We start from the raw sequence: 5,716 nt of genomic DNA on the forward strand, positions 1-5,716 counted from the left end.
AAAATGGATAATTGATAAATGGGGATTGTTTCTAGGAACTCAGTCTAATGCAGTCTCTAGGCTTTCCAACAACTCTGTAAACTCCTAAGTCCTTGTACCAAGTGTGTATTGGGTTAAATCAGCTAACATCGTTTCTATTGTTAAAAACTGAACAATGACCACCATCTTGGTTGATAGAATTGGTTACATGCAATAGACCTTCAGGAAAATGGGAATTTGGAAATGTCTACCTTAACTATTTAGATCTGAAGGCAGTGAGAAGACAATTAACGTTCGAAGATAGGGCAGGTATGAGATGCCAAATAAAGGCAAGTGTTTTATGAAAAAGGTAACTACTGAAACAGACCATTATTGGAGTCTCAAGGAATAGAAAGGCTGTAGGCTTGGATAGAGAGCTTAACGTTAGAAAGTGAAAAGTTAGCATTTAAAATTTTCCACCTAAGGTGTTATCAGAGAACTTAAAGTTTTCTAAGATCAGCTTAAATAATACCTTATATTCTTTAATCTTAAAGCTGATTTGGCAAAAAGTCAACTTCAGAGTCTGATTCTGTTTATTACTCAGTTATAACACAAATTGAATTCATTATGTTAGATAAATTATCAGAGAAGAAGGAGACGTTAGAATTAAAATAGTGATTTAGGAATATTTAGAGGACGTATTAAATCTTACCAAGCCGGCCGGCAGAAACAGACCGTCTTGCCTTCTGTGAAGGGACTGGGCCTGCATTGCCAAAAGACCTAGTTATAAATCACGTGTAATAGCATCTTGCACTGGGCAGCCATTTCTCTCCATGTTTCACACCTACCAGCTATCGTTGCTCCCAGACCTTTAACCAGGTCATCAGGCTCCAGGGAGCAATTAAAATTCAAGCCTAGAGAGAAAAGTTCTTGGCAACAGGAAAATTGCAAATTCTTTCTTTCCTAGTTTATCTCAGAGAAAAACAAAACTAAACTAAACAACAAAAATGATAGAAAGCTGGAATGTGATATAAGATCAGAAGAGACTGTGTTTTCTAACATGTTTTTACACTGACAGGAATGATTCAATGAAGTAGGTAAAAATAATAATGTATAGAAAACAGAGGGACATTTCTTGAACCTCTTCCTTAAGTGGGCAAGAAGGGATAAAATCTAGAATCTAAATACAAGGAATCTGAAACAAATAAATAGTTCATTACAACTACAAAGGATGGCAGAGTAAGTGGCACACGCAGATGGCAATTGTGAGCTGGAAAGTTTGTGATTCTTTTCTGATATCTTACATTTTTTTTTCAGTGGAGCAAGGCTCTCAGTGGAGAGTGAAGATGGAAAAGGAAATAGTGAAAATTTGAAGGCAAAAAAGATAAGAAAGAGTCATCCAGGAGAGTGAGAGATGAGAAAAATGGACAAGAGAAATACAAGAGACTTTCTGGCAGCAGCAAGGGTCATGAAAAATTTAGATGACTCAAAGTACTGATGTGTCTCTCTCGACTTTGCACAGGTGCGTGGGTGCAGGTGCAGAATGGGTGGAGGGTTGGATTAAATTAGGATGGGACTTTTTCAATTCATCACAATGAAGCAAGGGATCAGCAAGTTATCTGAGAGTGTGTGTAAGAAAGTGATTATAAAGATGGGTTAGGGATAAGCTAGAAAGAGAAACAATGAAAGGAATGAAGTTAGTGAGGACAGGGTGAGCCCAACTGATTATTTTGGTCCAGCCAAATGATTTTTTTCAATTGGAACATCACAAGGAATGGATGGGAAAAATAGAATAAAGTGATTGGAGTATGGGATTCTTGAAATTCAGAGTTTGGAAAGTGTGCAATTAATGACAATGACAAAGTTTATGCTATGATTAAGAGAGGGAGTGTTAGAGATATAGTAGAAGGCAGGATCATTGGATAGGAGGAGATTTAAACAATGGAGGAAATATGGTATTATATTTATCACCTATGTAAATGTCAAAATCACAGGAGATTATGACAGCAGTGGAGTTCAAAGAATGACAGTGAACAAGAAGACACAGATTTTCAAAAAATAAGGTTGAGTGTCTGAGGGTTTTGTAGATGATTTTTGCAAGGTGAGAGAACAGGTGGTAGAATCTGAAAACATGAGTTTTAATGTGAGGACTTTAGGAGGGATGAAAGGATAGTGTCTGGTTGGCAGTAAGGAATATGGAGAATCTCTACAGAACCTGCAAAGTGGTGTTTTGAGGGATGTGGGAAAGAAAACAACTTTTACTCCACAGAACCACATTGAAGTCCACGTCTTTCAGGTAGAGCCAGGCGTTAGAGCAGAAAGCCGAGGGAAACTTCAAAGAAAATAAGGAAGGTAGACAGATATAAGAACCTGAAGATTTGAGGAGGGATAGAAATACGTGTAAACAGAGCTTAGTTAAAACAAGGACATGGGTCTTGGGAAGAAGGGATAAATTGGAAATTGTAGGCTTCTGGACATGTATATCAGACAAGGGTAAAGGAAAACAAGTGACACGTCCTACCTGGCTTCAAAGTCAATTGTGTTTGTGAGACTTAGGGTAATGGAAGGAGGAGGTGAGGGTTCTTACCACGGAAGAGTTTTGGATTCCATCTTGATTCCTGCAGAGGAAAGTGTCAAGGCTAAGACGAGAGTGGTATTAATTAAAGATCATCTCTTTCTTCTTGTTTAGTTTATATTTATTCATACAACCAATTTAATTAATTAATTAATTAATTATTTTTTTAAAGAGACAGGTTCTTACTCTGTCACCCAGGCTAGAGTGCAGTTGTTCAATCATAGCTCACTGCAGCCTGGAACTCTTGGGCTCAAAGGATCCTCCTCTCTCAACCTTCCCAGTAGCTGGAACTACAGGCATGGACCATCAGGTCTGGATAATTTTTAAAATTTCTTGTAGTAATGGGGTCTCTTTCTGTTTCCTAGGATGGTCTCAAATCCCTGGCCTCAAGCAATCCTCTCTCCTTGGCCTCCAAAAGTTCTGGGATTATAGGCATGAGCCAGCATTCCAAGATCAATTTTATTTTATTTTTCCTCTTTCTTCAACTATAATATATGAGTTGTACTGGTGCTGAATAGATTCATAATTAATTTAGTTCATAGGTTATGCAAGACCAAGGTGAGGTCGCACCCTAAATAAGGAGAAATAAATGTCGTGAAGATATAGATGTAACGAGTCTCTGGGTCGTCCATTCATTGTGATGATAGGGCAAGTGCCTAGTTGCATCATATTGGGTGAGAACACATTGTTATTGGCTGGATTAAAAAGTTCTCATGGGTAAGTCTTAAAGAAATTAAGTTGAAAATGTAAGCAGAAACCAGATAACTAAGAGCTTACTGTTGTTTGACAAGTAATTTGGACTTTATTTTGATGCTCAGGAAGAATTTGGAATGATTTTTCAGGTACAAGATGACACACTTATTTTATTTTTCAAAGAAGGATTAATCTGAAAATTGTGGATAAAGGATTTAAAAGTGAGAAGGCTAGAAGCAATGAAACTAATTGAAGTGGTAATCCAATGGTACATGTGATAGGTTTGAAAGACCTATTTAAGAGACTGGCAGTGGAACAAGAGTCAGACACAGCTTTGAGACATATTTACAATGAAGGTGTGACAGGGATTATTTACTGACGGAATTAGAGATTACAGAAGAGGAATCCAGGAAGTCTTCAGATGTCTGTCTTATGTGACTCAGTAGATGATGGTGCCTTTCAACAAGTTAGGAGATACATTATGAGAAGCAAAATGAAGGATAAAAACAATTATTTCCGTCATATGTAGGTTGAATTGATAGTGCATGAAGATATACAGATGGATACAACTTGTAGGCAGAAATATGAGTCTGAATTTTGGAAAAATAGTCTGGGTGATAAAAGAGACTTGGGAAATTTTAGTTTATGGATGCATTTGAAGTAATTGGTGTAGACAAAATGCCTGGAGAAAGAAAGTAGAATGCAAAAAGAGAGGACAAAAAAAATTTTTTTTTTATTAACACAATATTAAGTAGCTGTAGGAGGAAAAGAAGCTAATTGAATGAGACCGAGGAAGAATGGTGAGAAAGTTAAAAAAAAAAAAAAAAAAAAGAAGAACCAGGAGGCATTTAGAGGTGAATTATTATTTGTGAGCATCAAAGTCTTCCTGGCAATCGTGCTAAATAAAGACTAAAGGTGTTCTTTGGATTTGGTAATCCTACCATCAGTGATTTCACGGGCATGGTGGGGTGGATAGCGTAAATCAATTTGCAATAGGTAGACAACTGAATGAGAAGTTAAGACAAATACAGAACAACCATAAACTTAGGACAATTTTGGCTATAAAGGAAAGGAACATGTAATGAGAAAAGAGTCAGGAGGTTTTTTTTAATGATGAAATTAGAGTTAAGTACAATTATATGGTAACAAAAAAGAGAAGGAGAAATTAAAGATCCATAATGCAAGGGAAATAATTAATTGGTGGATGAGGTCTGAACAAAATTTAAAGGAAATAAGACTTGGGTTGTATATAAAGAGATTAGCCATGTATAAGCGAAGTGAATCTCCTTATTTGTGAAAGAATGAAGAGGAAGGAAGTTGATAACAGTAACAAGAGAAAAACCGAGGGCTAAGAGAAGGAAGTATGACCAGTCTGATAGTCTGAGGATCAAGGGAGAGGCCCAGAAACTGAGTAAGGATAAAACATAAGGGAAGTGAAGACAGCAAGTGACAGAGCTTTTTCACATGCAAATCCCAGGTTTCTTCTCCACCTACATTCTGACATAATTCTGGCAACGTCAGTGTAATTGTAATTGACCCATCAGCACTCATCCTTGTCAAATCTTGACTTCTTTATCCCCAGTAAGTTTTATACCCTCTCTACCTGAGCAGGCCTAAGCTACATCTCATTGGTCTTTGTAAATCCAAACTAGCTCAGCATGTGACATGAATAACCTCTCAATATACAGACATAAATAATAAAATTTATGAATAAATTGATTAATTTTAGTATCCCATTCTCTGACCTTCGCATACCTCTAATCAAGCAATGAAAGAATAGGAGTATGTGAAGATCAGAGAATGGGATACTGAAGTTCAGCAATGCAAAATGTAGGTGCTTGCAAGAGTTAACTATGCACATGTTAGAGTCAGTTAGAAGGGATGTGTAACTATTGGAGAAAGAGAGGTCAAAGCAAAGGTCAACAGATAGAACTACTGTGTTAGAGGTGCTACCTGTCCAGTGCTGAAGGCTTCTAACATGATAATAACATGGAAGCAACAGCAAACTAGGTGTCTAAGACTTTGAAAAATAAATAAGAAATCTTGTGAATAGATGGAAGTGATAAAGCATATGATAAATATCATAAATCTCAGAAACAGGTGGGTTTCCTTGTCTGAAAATTTAAGTTTTGAAAGTAGCCATGGGGCACTGGAAGGAGACTGACCATGGAGTTTAGGAGAATGACCAGCCACCCCTGAATAGGGTGTCTGAGGCAGTGGTTCCAGAGGGAGCCCAGTTCCTGACAAAGCAAGGCGGGGAATGGGGATCATACTAGGAAGGGATTCCAGTATTTGTGTCAGAGGCATCTGAACCAGCAACTCCATCTTGAATAGGGGCTGGGTAAAATGAGGCTGAGACCTACTGGGATGCATTCCCAGATGGTTAGGCATTCTAAGTCACAGGATGAGATAGGAGGTTGGCACAAGATACAGGTCATGAAGACCTTGCTGATAAAATAGGTTGCAGTAAAGAAGCCAGCCAACAGGCAC

Source organism: Pongo pygmaeus, chromosome 22, assembly GCF_028885625.2.
Source record: "Pongo pygmaeus isolate AG05252 chromosome 22, NHGRI_mPonPyg2-v2.0_pri, whole genome shotgun sequence".
Classification (NCBI taxonomy): Eukaryota; Metazoa; Chordata; class Mammalia; order Primates; family Hominidae; genus Pongo; species Pongo pygmaeus.